This window comes from Lissotriton helveticus, chromosome 7 (assembly GCF_964261635.1).
Source record: "Lissotriton helveticus chromosome 7, aLisHel1.1, whole genome shotgun sequence".
NCBI lineage: Eukaryota > Metazoa > Chordata > Amphibia > Caudata > Salamandridae > Lissotriton > Lissotriton helveticus.
The window spans coordinates 1,955,840,371-1,955,864,164 of NC_136068.1; positions in this window are offsets into that span (position 1 = coordinate 1,955,840,371).

Sequence of the window (23,794 nt, forward strand, 5' to 3'; positions counted from 1 at the left end):
CTGAGTGTGTATATATCACTGAAACCTGTCAGGTGGTCAGGCGCGAGTGTACTTTAACTGGTTAAATAAATGCAGAAATATACACATTTCAGCTCCATTTTTCACAAACCCTAAAATAAATATGGATAAATACTGGTAAAATTAGCAAAAAATAAATATGGATAAATACAGACGGAAATGACAAAAATATAAATACCATAAAACCGGGAGCCCTATTTATAAATCCCTTTCATTCATTCATTCATTGCACTCGTATACCTCCGGGTTAAGAGTGCTTTATAAATCCCTTTCATTCATCCATTGCACTTTGATTCCTGCAGGTTCACAGCGCTTTATCAATCCCTTTTCATTCATTCATTCATTGCACTCGTATACCTCCGGGTTAAGAGTGCTTTATAAATCCCGTTTCATTCATTCATTCATTGCACTTGTATACCTCCGGGTTAGGAGTGCTTTATAAATCCCTTTTCATTCATTCATTCATTGCACTTGTATACCTCCGGGTTAGGAGTGCTTTATAAATCCCTTTTCATTCATTCATTCATTCATTGCACTTGTATACCTCCGGGTTAGGAGTGCTTTATAAATCCCTTTTCATTCATTCATTCATTCATTGCACTTGTATACCTCCGGGTTAAGAGTGCTTTATAAATCCCTTTCATTCATCCATTGCACTTTGATTCCTGCAGGTTCACAGCGCTTTATCAATCCCTTTTCATTCATTCATTCATTGCACTCGTATACCTCCGGGTTAAGAGTGCTTTATAAATCCCGTTTCATTCATTCATTCATTGCACTCGTATACCTCCGGGTTAAGAGTGCTTTATAAACCCCTTTCATTCATTCATTCATTGCACTCGTATACCTCCGGGTTAAGAGTGCTTCATAAATCCCTTTCATTCATTCATCCATTGCACTCGTATACCTCCGGGTTAAGAGTGCTTTATAAATCCCTTTCATTCATTCATTCATCCATTGCACTTTGATTCCTGCAAGTTCACAGCACTTTATAAATCCCTTTCATTCATTCATTCATTGTACTCGTATACCTCTGGGTTAAGAGTGCTTTATAAATCCCTTTTCATTCATTCATTCATTGCACTCGTATACCTCCGGGTTAAGAGTGCTTTATAAATCCCTTTTCATTCATTCATTCATTCATTGTACCTTGATCCGTGCGGATTAAGAGTGCTTTATAAATCCCTTTCATTCATTCATTCATTGCACTCGTATACCTCTGGGTTAAGAGTGCTTTATAAATCCCTTTTCATTCATTCATTCATTGCACTTGTATACCTCCGGGTTAAGAGTGCTTTATAAATCCCTTTTCATTCATTCATTCATTCATTGTACCTTGATCCGTGCGGATTAAGAGCGCTTTATAAATCCCTTTTCATTCATTCATTCATTGCACTTGTATACCTCCGGGTTAAGAGTGCTTTATAAATCCCCTTTCATTCATTCATTCATTGCACTCGTATACCTCCGGGTTAAGAGTGCTTTATAAACCCCTTTCATTCATTCATCCATTGCACTTGTATACCTCCGGGTTAAGAGCGCTTTATAAATCCCTTTCATTCATTCATTCATTGCACTCGTATACCTCCGGGTTAAGAGTGCTTTATAAATCCCTTTCATTCATTCATCCATTGCACTCGTATACCTCCGGGTTAAGAGCGCTTTATAAATCCTTTTCATTCATTCATTCATTGCACTTGTATACCTCCGGGTTAAGAGCGCTTTATAAATCCCTTTCATTCATTCATTCATTGCACTCGTATACCTCCGGTTTAAGAGTGCTTTATAAATCCCTTTCATTCATTCATTGTACTCGTATACCTCCGGGTTAAGAGTGCTTTATAAATCCCTTTCATTCATTCATTCATTGCACTTGTATACCTCCGGGTTAAGAGTGCTTTATAAATCCCTTTAATTCATTCATTCATTGCACTTGTATACCTCCGGGTTAAGAGTGCTTTATAAATCCCTTTCATTCATTCATTCATTCATTGCACTTGTATACCTCCGGGTTAAGAGTGCTTTATAAATCCCTTTCATTCATTCATCCATTGCACTCGTATACCTCCGGGTTAAGAGTGCTTTATAAATCCCTTTCATTCATTCATTCATTGCACTCGTATACCTCCGGGTTAAGAGTGCTTTATAAATCCCTTTCATTCATCCATTGCACTTTGATTCCTGCAGGTTCACAGCGCTTTATCAATCCCTTTTCATTCATTCATTGCACTCGTATACCTCCGGGTTAAGAGTGCTTTATAAATCCCTTTCATTCATTCATTCATTCATTTCACTTGTATACCTCCGGGTTAAGAGTGCTTTATAAATCCCTTTCATTCATTCATCCATTGCACTCGTATACCTCCGGGTTAAGAGTGCTTTATAAATCCCTTTCATTCATTCATTCATTGCACTCGTATACCTCCGGGTTAAGAGTGCTTTATAAATCCCTTTCATTCATCCATTGCACTTTGATTCCTGCAGGTTCACAGCGCTTTATCAATCCCTTTTCATTCATTCATTCATTGCACTTGTATACCTCCGGGTTAAGAGTGCTTAATTAAATCCCTTTTCATTCATTCATTCATTGCACTCGTATACCTCCGGGTTAGGAGTGCTTTATAAATCCCTTTTCATTCATTCATTCATTCATTGCACTTGTATACCTCCGGGTTAAGAATGCTTTATAAATCCCTTTCATTCATCCATTGCACTTTGATACCTGCAGGTTCACAGCGCTTTATCAATCTCTTTTCATTCATTCATTCATTGCACTCGTATACCTCCGGGTTAAGAGTGCTTTATAAATCCTGTTTCATTCATTCATTCATTGCACTCGTATACCTCCGGGTTAAGAGTGCTTTATAAACCCCTTTCATTCATTCATTCATTGCACTTGTATACCTCCGGGTTAAGAGCGCTTTATAAATCCCTTTCATTCATTCATTCATTGCACTCGTATACCTCCGGGTTAAGAGTGCTTTATAAATCCCTTTCATTCATTCATCCATTGCACTCGTATACCTCCGGGTTAAGAGTGCTTTATAAATCCCTTTCATTCATTCATTCATCCATTGCACTTTGATTCCTGCAAGTTCACAGCACTTTATAAATCCCTTTCATTCATTCATTCATTGTACCTTGATCCGTGCGGATTAAGAGTGCTTTATAAATCCCTTTCATTCATTCATTCATTGCACTCGTATACCTCCGGGTTAAGAGTGCTTTATAAACCCCTTTCATTCATTCATCCATTGCACTTGTATACCTCCGGGTTAAGAGCGCTTTATAAATCCCTTTCATTCATTCATTCATTGCACTCGTATACCTCCGGGTTAAGAGTGCTTTATAAATCCCTTTCATTCATTCATTCATTGCACTCGTATACCTCCGGGTTAAGAGTGCTTTATAAATCCCTTTTCATTCATTCATTCATTGCACTCGTATACCTCCGGGTTAAGAGTGCTTTACAAATCCCTTTTCATTCATTCATTCATTGCACTCCTATACCTCCGGGTTAAGAGTGCTTTATAAATCCCCTTTCATTCATTCATTCATTGCACTCGTATACCTCCGGGTTAAGAGTGCTTTATAAACCCCTTTCATTCATTCATCCATTGCACTTGTATACCTCCGGGTTAAGAGCGCTTTATAAATCCCTTTCATTCATTCATTCATTGCACTCGTATACCTCCGGGTTAAGAGTGCTTTATAAATCCCTTTCATTCATTCATCCATTGCACTCGTATACCTCCGGGTTAAGAGCGCTTAATAAATCCCTTTCATTCATTCATCCATTGCACTCGTATACCTCCGGGTTAAGAGCGCTTTATAAATCCCTTTCATTCATTCATTCATTGCACTTGTATACCTCCGGGTTAAGAGCGCTTTATAAATCCCTTTCATTCATTCATTCATTGCACTCGTATACCTCCGGGTTAAGAGTGCTTTATAAATCCCTTTCATTCATTCATTGCACTCGTATACCTCCGGGTTAAGAGTGCTTTATAAATCCCTTTCATTCATTCATTCATTGCACTTGTATACCTCCGGGTTAAGAGTGCTTTATAAATCCCTTTCATTCATTCATTCATTGCACTTGTATACCTCCGGGTTAAGAGTGCTTTATAAATCTCTTTAATTCATTCATTCATTGCACTTGTATACCTCCGGGTTAAGAGTGCTTTATAAATCCCTTTCATTCATTCATTCATTCATTGCACTTGTATACCTCCAGGTTAAGAGTGCTTTATAAATCCCTTTCATTCATTCATCCATTGCACTCGTATACCTCCAGGTTAAGAGTGCTTTATAAATCCCTTTCATTCATTCATTCATTGCACTCGTATACCTCCGGGTTAAGAGTGCTTTATAAATCCCTTTTCATTCATTCATTCATTGCACTCGTATACCTCCGGGTTAAGAGTGCTTTATAAATCCCTTTCATTCATTCATCCATTGCACTCGTATACCTCCGGGTTAAGAGCGCTTTATAAATCCCTTTCATTCATTCATCCATTGCACTCGTATACCTCCGGGTTAAGAGTGCTTTATAAATCCCTTTCATTCATTCATTCATTGCACTTGTATACCTCCGGGTTAAGAGTGCTTAATAAATCCCTTTTCATTCATTCATTCATTGCACTCGTATACCTCCGGGTTAGGAGTGCTTTATAAATCCCTTTTCATTCATTCATTCATTCATTGCACTTGTATACCTCCGGGTTAAGAGTGCTTTATAAATCCCTTTCATTCATCCATTGCACTTTGATTCCTGCAGGTTCACAGCGCTTTATCAATCCCTTTTCATTCATTCATTCATTGCACTCGTATACCTCCGGGTTAAGAGTGCTTTATAAATCCCTTTCATTCATTCATTCATTGCACTTGTATACCTCCGGGTTAAGAGTGCTTTATAAATCCCTTTCATTCATTCATCCATTGCACTCGTATACCTCCGGGTTAAGAGCGCTTTATAAATCCCTTTCATTCATTCATTCATTGCACTTGTATACCTCCGGGTTAAGAGCGCTTTATAAATCCCTTTCATTCATTCATTCATTGCACTCGTATACCTCCGGGTTAAGAGTGCTTTATAAATCCCTTTCATTCATTCATTGCACTCGTATACCTCCGGGTTAAGAGTGCTTTATAAATCCCTTTCATTCATTCATTCATTGCACTTGTATACCTCCGGGTTAAGAGTGCTTTATAAATCCCTTTCATTCATTCATTCATTGCACTTGTATACCTCCGGGTTAAGAGTGCTTTATAAATCCCTTTAATTCATTCATTCATTGCACTTGTATACCTCCGGGTTAAGAGTGCTTTATAAATCCCTTTCATTCATTCATTCATTCATTGCACTTGTATACCTCCAGGTTAAGAGTGCTTTATAAATCCCTTTCATTCATTCATCCATTGCACTTGTATACCTCCGGGTTAAGAGTGCTATATAAATCCCGTTTCATTCATTCATTCATTGCACTTGTATACCTACGGGTTAAGAGCGCTTTATAAATCCCGTTTCATTCATTCATTCATTGCACTCGTATACCTCCGGGTTAAGAGTGCTTTATAAATCCCTTTCATTCATTCATTCATTGCACTCGTATACCTCCGGGTTAAGAGTGCTTTATAAATCCCTTTTCATTCATTCATTCATTGCACTCGTATACCTCCGGGTTAAGAGTGCTTTATAAATCCCTTTCATTCATTCATCCATTGCACTCGTATACCTCCGGGTTAAGAGCGTTTTATAAATCCCTTTCATTCATTCATTCATTGCACTCGTATACCTCCGGTTTAAGAGTGCTTTATAAATCCCTTTCATTCATTCATCCATTGCACTCGTATACCTCCGGGTTAAGAGCGCTTTATAAATCCCTTTCATTCATTCATCCATTGCACTCGTATACCTCCGGGTTAAGAGCGCTTTATAAATCCCTTTCATTCATTCATTCATTGCACTTGTATACCTCCGGGTTAAGAGCGCTTTATAAATCCCTTTCATTCATTCATTCATTGCACTCGTATACCTCCGGGTTAAGAGTGCTTTATAAATCCCTTTCATTCATTCATTGCACTCGTATACCTCCGGGTTAAGAGTGCTTTATAAATCCCTTTCATTCATTCATTCATTGCACTTGTATACCTCCGGGTTAAGAGTGCTTTATAAATCCCTTTCATTCATTCATTCATTGCACTTGTATACCTCCGGGTTAAGAGTGCTTTATAAATCTCTTTAATTCATTCATTCATTGCACTTGTATACCTCCGGGTTAAGAGTGCTTTATAAATCCCTTTCATTCATTCATTCATTCATTGCACTTGTATACCTCCAGGTTAAGAGTGCTTTATAAATCCCTTTCATTCATTCATCCATTGCACTCGTATACCTCCAGGTTAAGAGTGCTTTATAAATCCCTTTCATTCATTCATTCATTGCACTCGTATACCTCCGGGTTAAGAGTGCTTTATAAATCCCTTTTCATTCATTCATTCATTGCACTCGTATACCTCCGGGTTAAGAGTGCTTTATAAATCCCTTTCATTCATTCATCCATTGCACTCGTATACCTCCGGGTTAAGAGCGCTTTATAAATCCCTTTCATTCATTCATCCATTGCACTCGTATACCTCCGGGTTAAGAGTGCTTTATAAATCCCTTTCATTCATTCATTCATTGCACTTGTATACCTCCGGGTTAAGAGTGCTTAATAAATCCCTTTTCATTCATTCATTCATTGCACTCGTATACCTCCGGGTTAGGAGTGCTTTATAAATCCCTTTTCATTCATTCATTCATTCATTGCACTTGTATACCTCCGGGTTAAGAGTGCTTTATAAATCCCTTTCATTCATCCATTGCACTTTGATTCCTGCAGGTTCACAGCGCTTTATCAATCCCTTTTCATTCATTCATTCATTGCACTCGTATACCTCCGGGTTAAGAGTGCTTTATAAATCCCTTTCATTCATTCATTCATTGCACTTGTATACCTCCGGGTTAAGAGTGCTTTATAAATCCCTTTCATTCATTCATCCATTGCACTCGTATACCTCCGGGTTAAGAGCGCTTTATAAATCCCTTTCATTCATTCATTCATTGCACTTGTATACCTCCGGGTTAAGAGCGCTTTATAAATCCCTTTCATTCATTCATTCATTGCACTCGTATACCTCCGGGTTAAGAGTGCTTTATAAATCCCTTTCATTCATTCATTGCACTCGTATACCTCCGGGTTAAGAGTGCTTTATAAATCCCTTTCATTCATTCATTCATTGCACTTGTATACCTCCGGGTTAAGAGTGCTTTATAAATCCCTTTCATTCATTCATTCATTGCACTTGTATACCTCCGGGTTAAGAGTGCTTTATAAATCCCTTTAATTCATTCATTCATTGCACTTGTATACCTCCGGGTTAAGAGTGCTTTATAAATCCCTTTCATTCATTCATTCATTCATTGCACTTGTATACCTCCAGGTTAAGAGTGCTTTATAAATCCCTTTCATTCATTCATCCATTGCACTTGTATACCTCCGGGTTAAGAGTGCTTTATAAATCCCTTTTCATTCATTCATTCATTGCACTCGTATACCTCCGGGTTAAGAGTGCTTTATAAATCCCTTTCATTCATTCATCCATTGCACTCGTATACCTCCGGGTTAAGAGCGCTTTATAAATCCCTTTCATTCATTCATCCATTGCACTCGTATGCCTCCGGGTTAAGAGTGCTTTATAAATCCCTTTCATTCATTCATTCATTGCACTTGTATACCTCCGGGTTAAGAGTGCTTAATAAATCCCTTTTCATTCATTCATTCATTGCACTCGTATACCTCCGGGTTAGGAGTGCTTTATAAATCCCTTTTCATTCATTCATTCATTCATTGCACTTGTATACCTCCTGGTTAAGAGTGCTTTATAAATCCCTTTCATTCATCCATTGCACTTTGATTCCTGCAGGTTCACAGCGCTTTATCAATCCCTTTTCATTCATTCATTCATTGCACTCGTATACCTCCGGGTTAAGAGTGCTTTATAAATCCTTTTCATTCATTCATTCATTGCACTCGTATACTTCCGGGTTAAGAGCGCTTTATAAATCCCTTTCATTCATTCATCCATTGCACTCGTATACCTCCGGGTTAAGAGTGCTTTATAAATCCCTTTCATTCATTCATCCATTGCACTCGTATACCTCCGGGTTAAGAGTGCTTTATAAATCCCTTTTCATTCATTCATTCATTGCACTCGTATACCTCCGGGTTAAGAGTGCTTTATAAATCCCTTTCATTCATTCATCCATTGTACTCGTATACCTCCGGGTTAAGAGTGCTTTATAAATCCCTTTCATTCATTCATCCATTGCACTCGTATACCTCCGGGTTAAGAGTGCTTTATAAATCCCTTTCATTCATTCATTCATTGCACTTGTATACCTCCGGGTTAAGAGTGCTTTATAAATCCCTTTCATTCATTCATTCATTCATTGCACTCGTATACCTCCGGGTTAAGAGTGCTTTATAAATCCCTTTCATTCATTCATTCATTGCACTTGTATACCTCCGGGTTAAGAGTGCTTTATAAATCCCTTTCATTCATTCATTCATTGCACTCGTATACCTCCGGGTTAGGAGTGCTTTATAAATCCCTTTCATTCATTCATCCATTGCACTCGTATACCTCCGGGTTAAGAGTGCTTTATAAATCCCTTTTCATTCATTCATTCATTGCACTCGTATACCTCCGGGTTAAGAGTGCTTTATAAATCCCTTTCATTCATTCATCCATTGCACTCGTATACCTCCGGGTTAAGAGTGCTTTATAAATCCCTTTTCATTCATTCATTCATTGCACTCGTATACCTCCGGGTTAAGAGTGCTTTATAAATCCCTTTCATTCATTCATCCATTGCACTCGTATACCTCCGGGTTAAGAGTGCTTTATAAATCCCTTTCATTCATTCATTCATTGTACCTTGATCCGTGCGGGTTAAGAGTGCTTTATGAATCCCTTTTCATTTATTCATTCATTGCACTTGTATACCTCCGGGTTAAGAGTCTTTATAAATCCCTTTCATTCATTCATTCATTGTACCTTGATCCGTGCGGGTTAAGAGTGCTTTATAAATCCCTGTCATTCATTCATTCATTGCACTTGTATACCTCCGGGTTAAGAGCGCTTTATAAATCCCTTTCATTCATTCATTCATTGCACTCGTATACCTCCGGGTTAAGAGCGATTTATAAATCCCTTTCATTCATTCATTCATTGCACTTGTATACCTCCGGGTTAAGAGTGCTTTATAAATCCCTTTCATTCATTCATTCATCCATTGCACTTTGATTCCTGCAAGTTCACAGCACTTTATAAATCCCTTTCATTCATTCATTCATTGTACCTTGATCCGTGCGGATTAAGAGTGCTTTATAAATCCCTTTCATTCATTCATTCATTGCACTCGTATACCTCCGGGTTAAGAGCGCTTTATAAATCCCTTTTCATTCATTCATTCATTGCACTCGTATACCTCCGGGTTAAGAGTGCTTTATAAATCCCTTTCATTCATTCATTCATTCATTGCACTTGTATACCTCCGGGTTAAGAGTGCTTTATAAATCCCTTTCATTCATCCATTGCACTTTGATTCCTGCAGGTTCACAGCGCTTTATCAATCCCTTTTCATTCATTCATTCATTGCACTCGTATACCTCCGGGTTAAGAGTGCTTTATAAATCCTGTTTCATTCATTCATTCATTGCACTTGTATACCTCCGGGTTAAGAGTGCTTTATAAATCCCTTTTCATTCGTTCATTCATTGCACTTGTATACCTCCGGGTTAAGAGTGCTTTATAAATCCCTTTCATTCATTCATTCATTGCACTCGTATACCTCCGGGTTAAGAGTGCTTTATAAATCCCTTTCATTCATTCATTCATTGCACTTGTATACCTCCGGATTAAGAGCGCTTTATAAATCCCTTTTCATTCATTCATTCATTGCACTCGTATACCTCCGGGTTAAGAGTGCTTTATAAATCCCTTTCATTCATTCATTGCACTCGTATACCTCCGGGTTAAGAGTGCTTTATAAATCCCTTTCATTCATTCATTGCACTTGTATACCTCCGGGTTAAGAGTGCTTTATAAATCCCTTTCATTCATCCATTGCACTTTGATTCCTGCAGGTTCACAGCGCTTTATCAATCCCTTTTCATTCATTCATTCATTGCACTCGTATACCTCCGGGTTAAGAGTGCTTTATAAATCCCGTTTCATTCATTCATTCATTGCACTTGTATACCTCCGGGTTAAGAGTGCTTTATAAATCCCGTTTCATTCATTCATTCATTGCACTCGTATACCTCCGGGTTAAGAGTGCTTTATAAATCCCTTTTCATTCATTCATTCATTGCACTCGTATACCTCCGGGTTAAGAGTGCTTTATAAATCCCTTTCATTCATTCATTCATTGCACTCGTATACCTCCGGGTTAAGAGTGCTTTATAAATCCCTTTTCATTCATTCATTGCACTTGTATACCTCCGGGTTAAGAGTGCTTTATAAATCCCTTTCATTCATCCATTGCACTTTGATTCCTGCAGGTTCACAGCGCTTTATCAATCCCTTTTCATTCATTCATTCATTGCACTCGTATACCTCCGGGTTAAGAGTGCTTTATAAATCCCGTTTCATTCATTCATTCATTGCACTTGTATACCTCCGGGTTAAGAGTGCTTTATAAATCCCTTTTCATTCATTCATTCATTGCACTTGTATACCTCCGGGTTAAGAGTGCTTTATAAATCCCGTTTCATTCATTCATTCATTGCACTCGTATACCTCCGGGTTAGGAGTGCTTTATAAATCCCTTTTCATTCATTCATTCATTCATTGCACTTGTATACCTCCGGGTTAAGAGTGCTTTATAAATCCCTTTTCATTCATTCATTCATTCATTGCACTTGTATACCTCCGGGTTAACAGTGCTTTATAAATCCCTTTCATTCATCCATTGCACTTTGATTCCTGCAGGTTCACAGCGCTTTATCAATCCCTTTTCATTCATTCATTCATTGCACTCGTATACCTCCGGGTTAAGAGTGCTTTATAAATCCCTTTTCATTCATTCATTCATTGCACTCGTATACCTCCGGGTTAAGAGTGCTTTATAAATCCCTTTCATTCATTCATTCATTGCACTCGTATACCTCCGGGTTAAGAGTGCTTTATAAATCTCTTTTCATTCATTCATTCATTCATTGCACTTGTATACCTCCGGGTTAAGAGTGCTTTATAAATCCCTTTCATTCATTCATCCATTGCTCTCGTATACCTCCGGGTTAAGAGTGATTTATAAATCCCTTTCATTCATTCATTCATTGCACTTGTATACCTCCGGGTTAAGAGTGCTTTATAAATCCCTTTCATTCATCCATTGCACTTTGATTCCTGCAGGTTCACAGCGCTTTATCAATCCCTTTTCATTCATTCATTCATTGCACTTGTATACCTCCGGGTTAAGAGTGCTTAATAAATCCCTTTTCATTCATTCATTCATTGCACTCGTATACCTCCGGGTTAGGAGTGCTTTATAAATCCCTTTTCATTCATTCATTCATTCATTGCACTTGTATACCTCCGGGTTAAGAGTGCTTTATAAATCCCTTTCATTCATCCATTGCACTTTGATTCCTGCAGGTTCACAGCGCTTTATCAATCTCTTTTCATTCATTCATTCATTGCACTCGTATACCTCCGGGTTAAGAGTGCTTTATAAATCCCGTTTCATTCATTCATTCATTGCACTCGTATACCTCCGGGTTAAGAGTGCTTTATAAACCCCTTTCATTCATTCATCCATTGCACTTGTATACCTCCGGGTTAAGAGCGCTTTATAAATCCCTTTCATTCATTCATTCATTGCACTCGTATACCTCCGGGTTAAGAGTGCTTTATAAATCCCTTTCATTCATTCATCCATTGCACTCGTATACCTCCGGGTTAAGAGTGCTTTATAAATCCCTTTCATTCATTCATTCATCCATTGCACTTTGATTCCTGCAAGTTCACAGCACTTTATAAATCCCTTTCATTCATTCATTCATTGTACCTTGATCCGTGCGGATTAAGAGTGCTTTATAAATCCCTTTCATTCATTCATTCATTGTACTCGTATACCTCCGGGTTAAGAGTGCTTTATAAACCCCTTTCATTCATTCATCCATTGCACTTGTATACCTCCGGGTTAAGAGCGCTTTATAAATCCCTTTCATTCATTCATTCATTGCACTCGTATACCTCCGGGTTAAGAGTGCTTTATAAATCCCTTTCATTCATTCATTCATTGCACTCGTATACCTCCGGGTTAAGAGTGCTTTATAAATCCCTTTTCATTCATTCATTCATTGCACTCGTATACCTCCGGGTTAAGAGTGCTTTACAAATCCCTTTTCATTCATTCATTCATTGCACTCGTATACCTCCGGGTTAAGAGTGCTTTATAAATCCCCTTTCATTCATTCATTCATTGCACTCGTATACCTCCGGGTTAAGAGTGCTTTATAAACCCCTTTCATTCATTCATCCATTGCACTTGTATACCTCCGGGTTAAGAGCGCTTTATAAATCCCTTTCATTCATTCATTCATTGCACTCGTATACCTCCGGGTTAAGAGTGCTTTATAAATCCCTTTCATTCATTCATTCATCCATTGCACTTTGATTCCTGCAAGTTCACAGCACTTTATAAATCCCTTTCATTCATTCATTCATTGTACCTTGATCCGTGCGGATTAAGAGTGCTTTATAAATCCCTTTCATTCATTCATTCATTGCACTCGTATACCTCCGGGTTAAGAGTGCTTTATAAACCCCTTTCATTCATTCATCCATTGCACTTGTATACCTCCGGGTTAAGAGCGCTTTATAAATCCCTTTCATTCATTCATTCATTGCACTCGTATACCTCCGGGTTAAGAGTGCTTTATAAATCCCTTTTCATTCATTCATTCATTGCACTCGTATACCTACGGGTTAAGAGTGCTTTATAAATCCCTTTCATTCATTCATCCATTGCACTCGTATACCTCCGGGTTAAGAGTGCTTTATAAATCCCTTTCATTCATTCATCCATTGCACTCGTATACCTCCGGGTTAAGAGTGCTTTATAAATCCCTTTCATTCATTCATTCATTGCACTTGTATACCTCCGGGTTAAGAGTGCTTTATAAATCCCTTTCATTCATTCATTCATTCATTGCACTCGTATACCTCCGGGTTAAGAGTGCTTTATAAATCCCTTTCATTCATTCATTGCACTTGTATACCTCCGGGTTAAGAGTGCTTTATAAATCCCTTTCATTCATTCATTCATTGCACTCGTATACCTCCGGGTTAGGAATGCTTTATAAATCCCTTTCATTCATTCATCCATTGCACTCGTATACCTCCGGGTTAAGAGCGCTTTATAAATCCCTTTCATTCATTCATTCATTGCACTCGTATACCTCCGGGTTAAGAGTGCTTTATAAATCCCTTTTCATTCATTCATTCATTGCACTCGTATACCTCCGGGTTAAGAGTGCTTTATAAATCCCTTTCATTCATTCATCCATTGCACTCGTATACCTCCGGGTTAAGAGTGCTTTATAAATCCCTTTCATTCATTCATTCATTGTACCTTGATCCGTGCGGGTTAAGAGTGCTTTATAAATCCCTTTTCATTCATTCATTCATTGCACTTGTATACCTCCGGGTTAAGAGTCTTTATAAATCCCTTTCATTCATTCATTCATTGTACCTTGATCCGTGCGGGTTAAGAGTGCTTTATAAATCCCTTTCATTTATTCATTCATTGCACTCGTATACCTCCGGGTTAAGAGTGCTTTATAAATCCCTTTCATTCATTCATCCATTGCGCCTTGATGTTTTTCTTGTTCTCTAAGTAGCCGCTCTGGTTGCTCTCGTGTATGTTTACATTCCGTTTACACTTTGCCTGTGGTGGATTTAATGGGCTGTTTGCGCTTGTTTTAGGTATCTTTGTTTATTGTACATGTTTGTTAGTTTTTGTTGTATTTGTATTGTCATGTGCTGCAAACAGACTCAAATAAACTAACAGCAGGCCTCAGCCACCTCTCTCCGCTGCTACTAACCACAGGCTATAACCTCCCCATCTACCTGCCTCGACACGTGCCATCGAGGTAAGCAGCATCAAAGAGTAGAGATTACGACACGGCTTCTGTCGTACAAGTTCAACAGCCTCAGGGGCTTATGTACAAGCTCCTGTCACCACTGCAGCGCCACCCTCTTTGACGCTCGGTGGCGGTACGCCCTGCACCATAGTTACAAAGCGAGGTTAAGCCACGTAAATATGGTACCTTTTTCGCAGGTATCTGGTGATTGGGGGCTGCAATGGGTGTTGCTTTTGGTTTCCCACCGCAACACTCATTCCTTTTTGACACTGAGCGAGATTTACAAGGAGGTTTAAATCTGAGGCCGCGCAAAAACTACCTCCATGCAAGAGCAGGCGTTAGATAAATAAATAAAATTGTATGCAGGTAATTGTATGCAATTATTCACCAGCTGAATACTTTTGTTGCCTTCTCCCAGTCTAGGTTTTTACCTTCAGACTTGGTGGGACTGGTCCCGTCGTCTCCTTTTTAGCGGGCGTTGGCAGTCAGCCCGCTCGATTTAGATGTTGGCTGGACACTGGAGGGAAGACCGCCGGAGTCCCGTCACCTCGGCCAGAATCTTTCTCCAGTGTCGATGGCATCAGAGGCACACGCTGCTGTCAGAGGGAGTCCCGCCAAGATTCCCGCCGTCCAGATTACGATACGCCTTTCCGTCGAGGCAACCCTGGTGGCGAAACCTCCAAGCTCGAGTTGGCAGAATGGAAGCAAAAGAGGTGAAACCCAACTTTTTACGGGTCTCTCCACCGATTCCATCTTGAATGCCATTGTCCGGCTCCTTCCTGTGCTGCTGCTACTTGACTCCGACGCTCAGCCTCCCCGCCGTTGCCAGAATCTAAGGCAGGCTGTTGTGGTGGGTGTGTGTGTGTGTGTGTACATTCAATACTGTATGTTGTTGGTGTGCAATGATATATGTAAAATAAACGGGCAGTACACATTACATACAAACACATTTTGATGGATTCACAATACATATGTGACTTCAGATGAAAATAAGTAGTACTTACCTGTCCCCACACCACTGTGGCCTCACTCCATCAGCACTCCACAGCCAGGACACCGGCAGCACAACGGGAATATCGAAACCAGCTCTGCGCAATCCTGCTGGCATGATGGCGATGGGAAACCACCTTGATAACGCAGTCAGTACATCGCAACATCCCTTACATTACATGTCACTACAACGCAGGCATTACAACGCATGTCACTACAACGCAGGCATTACATTGCAAGTCTTTACAATGCATAACATTACAACGCATAGTACCCTTACACTATCCAACACTTACTCTACTGTTGCATTCACTGGAGTTAGAATTGTAATTCTAACCCCTTCACTATCCAACACTTACCTTAAATGCAATGTAATGGTATGCACTATAAAGGTATAATTCGATGTAATGGAATGCGTTGTAAAGGTAGTTTCTGAAAATGCGATGTAAAAGAATGCATTGGAAAGGATGTTGCGATGTAAAAACTGCGTTGTAAAGGCATGCATTATAAATGTATGCGTCGTAACGTCATACATTCGATGGCAATAGAGTACTGTGAACCAGCAGAGAAGACCGCTGCTGCAGCAGTCTCCTGTCTTTTGCCGCAACATATAAGCAAGGCTGGCGGGTGGCGTCAGCTTGATGGAGTAATTGGGACCTCTGCGGGACAGCGGTAGTACAGCCAAGATCTAAATTAGGCCAGGGATGAGTTTGACAGGCCAGACACCTTTGCACCGAAGGTCCGCTGAATCGGATTTACTACTAAGATGAAGTCCTGATTGAGAGAAATCTTTTTCTCAGCCCAGCGGTCGTGTCTTGGATGGCTAGGCTGGGGTGGATCATCCCGATTGTTAGACCTGGCATCATTTGCGTAGGATTCCTCTGTATTTTTTGCCTTTCCCTCCTGTGTTTTGCTGTGTGTTGGACTCTGTTTTGCTGGTCTAGATGCTTTGGGCACTTTGCCACTGCTGTTCAGAGCCAAAGTGCAAGTGCTACCTTTGTAAATTGTTGTTATGGGTTGCAGATTTCATGATTTGCATATTTGATTTATTAGTCAGTCCCTAGTAAAGTGCACTGAGAGTGCCCAGGGCCTATAAATCAAATGCTGCTAATGGGCTTGCATCACTGATTGTGTCACCGGCACAAGCAGCCTTGCAACAAGGTCACAGGCCTGCCATTGCAGAGCATGTGCAGGCAAGTACGGTCAGATCGACCAGGCAAGTGCACCCACTTACCCCACCCTATCCTTCAGTTTTCTTACATGTTAGTGACCCCTAAGGTAGGCCCAACTTACTCCTGTGGGCAGGGTGCAGTGTGTGTGAAAGGTAGAACATGTACTGATGTGTGTAACATGTCCTGATAGTGAAATACTGCCAATTTTGTGCTTCACTTTTGCAAAGCTACCTGTTCCCATAGGATAGAATGGGGAGTTTCTTTATGACATCTTATAAACGTATCTACCCCTGGGAATAAAGTCGGATAATAAAGTTTAGTATGTCTGAACTCAGAATGTTAAGATGCATCTTTTTGTGAGGGTGATTTTTGCATTCTGTGTTTGAAAATACCACTTTTAGAAAGTAGGTGTTTTCTTTCTTAGCCATCCAGTGTGCCTCGTTCGGATGTGTATTCACTGTCTGGCTTTGGATGCAGGGGCTGGGGAGGAGCAGTGGCTCCATAGAGTCTGGATGAGTCAGGGCTGGGCTGAATTGGCCTGGTCTGCATTTAGAGTAGATGGAGGAGATTTCCTTTCACCTGAATGGGCCTGGTTTGCCTTCCACAATGCGGTCTCCACCTCTTGCCAGGAAGTTGCACCAGAGAGGACAGAACTGGTTTTGACTGAGCACAGGTCCTCTCTGCCATCAGAGAACAAAGGATTTTGCTGTACAAAAAGAGGGGCCCAGACTTTTAGATCACTTCTGAGAAATCAAGAGGAACCTTTGCCAAGGATAAGAACTGGAGAGGCTGAGGAGGAATATTGCCCCTGGTGCTGTTTGCTATCTGGCGTTGGCCTGCAGTGGCTGCTTGCTGCCAAAGAAAGGAGAAGGACTTTGCTGTTTGCTGTGTCCCCTGCCTCAGGAAGATCTCCAAGGGCTTGAATTGAGCTTACCTCCTGTTCTGAAGTCGTCTCAGGGACACAAAGATTTCACCCCAGGACCCCTGAACTCCTTTGCTGGGAGTTCTGACCTGCTGAGAGGTGCCTGCCAGTGTTCTGGGCCTCTGGAGGTTGTTTTGGGACTGGAAACTGCAAGAACTGTGTAAATCGACACATCGCCTGGTTCCATCGCAACGGTGCGAGAGAAGATTTCCAACGCATCGCTGTCACCGAAGAATCGACGCAGCGCCTTCTTGCAACTGAAGTGTCTTCTGTGCGATGAATCCTGTGCCTCGATCTCCGACATCCGAGATCACAGCACCGATTCTGATGCAGGCCAGGTTGGAGAAGAACTGACACATCACATGGATCATCACGCACTGCATCGAAGTGCCAAGTCCATTGCATCATTGGGGGACGCAGTAAAAAATCGACGCACCACCTCCCCACGCAGTAAGAAACCGACATATCACCTCCTCTCCAGTAAGGAACCGACGCCTCACCTTCCCTGCACAGCAGTAAGGAACCAACGCATCACCTCCCCCGGAGCAAGGAACCGATGCTTCACCTTCCCTTAGTGTAAGGAACCGACGCATCACCTTCCCTGCGCAGCAGTAAGGATCCAACGCATCACCTCCCCCGGAGCAAGGAACCGATGCATCACCTTCCCTTAGTGTAGGGAACCGACGCATCACCTTCCCTGCAACCCTTTTTGCTTGATTTCCCGATGCATCCCAGGCATTTTGTGTAAAAGTGTTGCATCTTACATTTTCTTGGAAAAGAACTGTTTTCTATTATTTGAAAGTCATTTTTAATTTCTGTATTGTGGATTTTAGTTATTTGGTCTTGTTTAGATAAAGATCACTTATTTTGTCTAAACTTGTGTGGTGTCCATCTGTAGTGTTGTCGATTGAATACTGTATGTGTTCACAAATGCTTTAAACAATGCCTCTGAGATAAGCCTGACTGCTCGTGCCAAGCTACCGAGGGGGTGAGCAGGAGTTATTTTAAGAGTGTACCCCGTTCCCCAGCGTATGAAGAAGGGTCACTACTTGGTCAAAGGTACCTACCTCTGCCAACCCCCAGTTCTAACACTGATCCTTCGGTGCCCTGGAATTCCAAACACGGCCGAGGACCCCAGGAACTCAGGAACAGCACTTAAGGACCAAGGGTCCTTTTTCTAGTCTCTAATTGTGATTTTTTGTGACTCGCAAGTAGAGATTCACAAAATGAAAGCGATTCCCAATAGGGTCGCAATTGACCAGCATCATCAATATTCATGCGGCAGGTCGCAATTTGCACCCATTGGGAATGGGCAACAACACAGGGATGGTGGCCTGCACAGGACAGTAGACCACCATGTCTGTGTTTGCTTTTAAATAAAGCAACTTTTTTCAAAAAGCAGCCCATTTTCCTTAAAGGAAAACTGGTTCTGTTTCAAAAAGGGAAATTAAACGTTCCTGTTTCATCTCTTAGGGGTTGGCAGTGGTTCATGGGACCACTGCCTGCTCTTAAAACATTTTCACTACTATTCACAAAGGGAAAGGGTCCCCTGGGGACCTCTTCTTGTTTGTGACTGGCTGTCCAGCTACTTGAAGTAGGTGGTAAACTGCTATTGTTTTACAAATGCATCTGGTCGCAAAACAATCATACATGCCCCTGCGACTCGCTATTAGGGAGGGATGCCCTTCGCGAGCCCCTTCCTAACAGGCTACCAACTTGCACAATAGGGTTGATACATGGCAAAAGCCATTTTAATGGTTGCAAAGGAGCCGAATCTCTGTTTGCGACTGCTAAAAACAGTCGTACGTGCATCACCAAGACTCACACCAGCAGACGCCACCAGCAGGGTCTCGGTTAGGTCCAGTTGGTACTGAGTAGAGCGGGCTCACCGAAAGTAAAACAACAACAACAAAAAGGGTCCCCACTTGTTAAATCTAAGGGCAATGGATAGCTGGAAGAGGGGATAAGTCAGCCCCTAATTAACCATGAGCAGGCCACGCTTCCATCTCCGTCTGGTGAGGAGGAATTCTGGATCAGGATGGAGACTATGTTCACAGTCTTATTAGCCCCAAATCCAACTCAAATGCTCAGAAGTTGAAGTGAGACTATTTAAGCTAGAGAGCTTAGGCGTATTGGTAAGAACACATACCTTACGTGAGACGGGGACAGAGACGGAGAGGGTCCCCTCAGCCACAATTATGACAGAATTTTACTCTTCTCACCCACTTCAACCCAAACTTGATGACACGAAGGACATGACCTCCCTCCCACCTGATCCTTATTGGCCGGCCCAATAGACTACTTTGCAAAGTTCTGTGAATCGCCCAAACTGGAGTGAACTGAGACGTCCCTTTCCTACCTAACATTTCCGTGGGCAGGCCCCTAGTAATTTACACGTAGCTAATCCAGATGGGGGAAATGTTGGTATCGTGCAGGAGAAAGATAACACCATGGAGGAGGTCCATGGCCGGTTCCAATCACTGCATCTACCACCCACAGCGGCTCCACGTGTATTGGTCCTTGGAACCCCCCCCGCCCCCCGAGGGTGAATCAAATCGAAAACACTGCTCAGCTGAATGATGAGTCTCTACTTTGACTAACTTCCCATACTTCAGCTATGATGGGAGAGGGGTCATGGTTAGCCAATCATATCATAATGGCAAGAAGGGTAAGGTGGGTGGGGTTGTCCCCCAAAAATACTGAAGGGAGACTGTGTGGTGATTAACTTTAATAACCAATCAATATTCAGATCTCTCTGGTCCCAACTCCACAGAGTCCCTCTTAAGGGTACCCAGATTCTTCCCCTGACACTTGGCCTCTTCTATTCCCCTCCCTGTAGGATGGTCCAAATGGTCCTGAATACATCAATGTTGCATAGGGAGGACAACGCGAAATCGACCCCAGCGGGAAATCCTGGCTTACCGCTTACTACCAGATTTGCACCTCTTTCTGGTATGGACTGCTGCGATTGACCATCTCCCCCTCCATTAGAGGGTCTCCTTCCTTCAGAAATGTTACTGACTGAACTTTGTGAACCTCTTAGGCCTTCCAAACTGGAGACGGGGCAGTCCAACTCATTTCTTTTGGCAACCTCTCAAACTCAATGCTCTGAAAACAGAGTTCCTTCTGATCTCACCTCCCGCGAAGATCTCTACCACTCAAACCTGGCTTAAACAGCTAACTGCACTCAATGTCCTACCCACCATCGTGGACTCAGCAAAATCTCTAGGCATAACTCTCGACTCCAATCTCAACATGCAGCATCATATCAGCAAGGCAACTAAGGGAGCGAACTTCCAAATCAATACTCTGAGGAAACTTAAACCCTTCCTCCCAGCCAAAGACTTCCAAACTGCAGTACAAGCACTAGTAATCCCGCGAATTGAATACGGCAGCATCGCCCTCTGCGGTCTCCCGTTAACCACTACTGCACCCCTAAGAGCTTCTCTAAACGCTGCAGCGAGACTCATCACTGGGTCAAAAAAACACTTGCATATCTCCCCTGACTTGAAATCCTTGAACTGGCTGCCTTTTGAAGCCAGAATACATCTGAAAATCGCCTGCATGACGCACAAAGCTATACACCAGAGCTCTCCCGGATACCTCACTCAGAAGCTGTCAATCTCTGGCGGCTCTAGAAACACTAGAGGCACAAACAATCTTCTGCTAAAACCTCGAAGATTCCAGAAGGAAAAAACTTATAAACGCTCTTTCTCAGGAATGGCACCCAGGATCTGGAACTCACTCCCTCCTGAAACCAGGCTCATCTCTTCCACTACACTCTTTAAGAAAGAAGTAAAAGCTATTCTCATGGCCAAATACACTTGAACTATTAACGTGGATCTGTAAAGACTCTGCACCGATCTGTATTATTCTGCTCGATCCCTACGACTATGTGTTTTACCTGTATTATTGATGCACTTACCTGACTATCTACCTGCATTATTGATTTACCTGTGCTACTATGCTCCCTCACGTACCTACCCATCTCACTTCTACCTATAATTTCGCTATACCTAATGACCTGCTATTCACTCTCTTGTTGGTATTCCCTGCTTTGTAAAGCGCTCTGATATCTGCAAAGATCTTGTTCGCGCTATATAAAACTTTCAAACTAAAAAATAAATAAAACCTGGAGTGTGGCGGGAATAGCAACAAAGTGGGCAACGACTAATGGGTAAAAATCTGGCAGGAATGCGACCTAAACTCTTTCCAGGTCCCCATTTTTGTAAATGGTGATCGCTCCTACCAATCGAAGGCAGTTCAAACGCTATCAGGGAGAGCAAAGGTTTTTTTTTTTTTAACTCTGATCCCGAATACATAGGACCAGAAAGTAAAAAGGGTTATAGAAAATAGCTATCTTTACCACATCCTTATAATTGAGCTTCAAAATCAAGGGTCTTGGCTTTTAAGTAACTTTTATAATAATCATTTTGGACCCAATATTCATTCAGCTGTAGACGAGGTAGAGAAAGAACTGGCTGCCCTTTTCACAATGTAAAGGCTTAAAGAACCTTTATATATCATCTGCCTGGGGGACTTTAATATCCTCCCCTGTAAACACAGTTTAGAAACGGTAATGTGATTTGACTGACTTCATGGATAACCCATTTCACCCCTTCACTCATAGTGCCTAAGGCAATAGTCTGAATTGATCACTTTTGGGTAGGGACCTTGTGATCGTGAATATCTATCCTTCTACCTCTGAATCAATACCTAAAACATTTTGGGGCATATTACCGAGGGGGGCGATAGGCAATTATCGACGGTTTAGCGGCCTTTTCGGCCGCTAAGAGGCGATAATTCTATCGCTCTATTAGCACGCTGTCGCTAACAGCAGTTAGCGACAGCGAGCACTTTGGGCCCGCTTTGCATGTCAGTGATATTTATCGCTAGTGACATGCAAAGTGGGCGTACCCAACCTGTTAGCGACTGAAAGCAGTCGCTAACGTCGCTATTGCCTATTAGCAAGGCAGGCGTAGCAATGGAAATATTCCCGCTATCGTCAAAAACCAACGCCTGCTCAGACCAGTTCTTCCCCATGTTATCCAATGGGAGGTGGATAACATGGCTAAGAGCATTTTGTCGCTAATGCGTGAATATCGCAATATAAAATACGTCTTAACCCGGTACAAGGCTGATAGACCTAAAAAGGTCGATGGTGGTTTGATTCTCCCTGCACAAAATCTAGAAAGGCCTTAGTGACAGCATGAAAGGTTCAACCTAGGAATGCAACATTAATTGTCTCGTTACGTAGGGACTACAAGGCAGCAAGGCAATCTAGGGAGAGGGTAAGGAGGGAGGAAATATGGGCCAGTCTTGAGGACGCCTCAGAATCAGGGAATAATCAACGCGCCCTACTTTAAGACGCAAGGAGATCTTACCTTAGACTCACACAGAGCTGAAGGTAACTAGGTGGCTCATTATTCAAGCATTTTTGCCATCAACTCTTTCTCGTTCCCACATTCCAGTACCCTGACCCCTCAAGCAAACCTAGTATTCACCCTGCTGGAGGTAAAGCGGAGTCTAGAGGCCTGTAGCAAGGGTAAAGCACCGGGCCCGGACGGGGTCCCAATAGACTTTTTTCAGACGGACCTAGATGTTTGGGCCCCTCTGTTGACAAATGTCTTTAATAGGATAGCGCTACTGGGTCCCCGCCATCATGGAAGACGAGCCTAATAGTTCCAATTTTTAAAAAAGGAGACAAGGGTAAGCCTAAAAACTACAGACCCATCTCCCTTATTGACACAACTGCTAAACTGATGGGTCGACTTCTTTTATCTAGACTTGAACCTTGGGTGCATGATAGGAATCTTTTAATGCAAACCCAGTATGGCTTCCAACAGTTGAAGGGCTCTGTAGACCAGTACCTGGACCTCGCTCTCATTACAGGTAGGTATGTGAGGGTTAAGGGTGGGACACTATATTCAGCGTTTATGTATTTTACTGCCGCGTTCTACTGCGTTTCCCACCGAAGCTCTCGGACATCATGTTAGAGATGGGAATGGATCAGCCCCTAATTGACTTCAGTCGTCAATTGTAGTCGGACGTCTCTGCATCTGTTCGATGTGGGAGGAGTGCGGAGCGGACCCGCCCCTTCGAGATCTCAAGAGGGGCAGACAAGGTTGCGTACTCGCACCATTTTTATTTTCTATCTATACGAATGGTGTGGAGGATGCACTGGCGGGAGTCGCTCTGGATTTCCGCATATGTGACTCCCAGCGGCTCCCTATCTTGGCATTTGCCGATGATGGCGTACTTCTCTCCAGACCTGGTAACAGCATATGTGGCAAAAAATTGACCCGCACCAAGGTTTATGTACAAGTACTTAATTATCAGATTTCTATAATTAACAAGTATTATCGATGTTCAGAAGAAAACTTCCCACAAATAAGAATCTCAAAAGAAGTTGATTGAAGATTTTCCAATTTTCTTTATTCAATGTCTCAATTAAAAATAACAGAATTGCTTGTTGCCTAACAGCATATGTG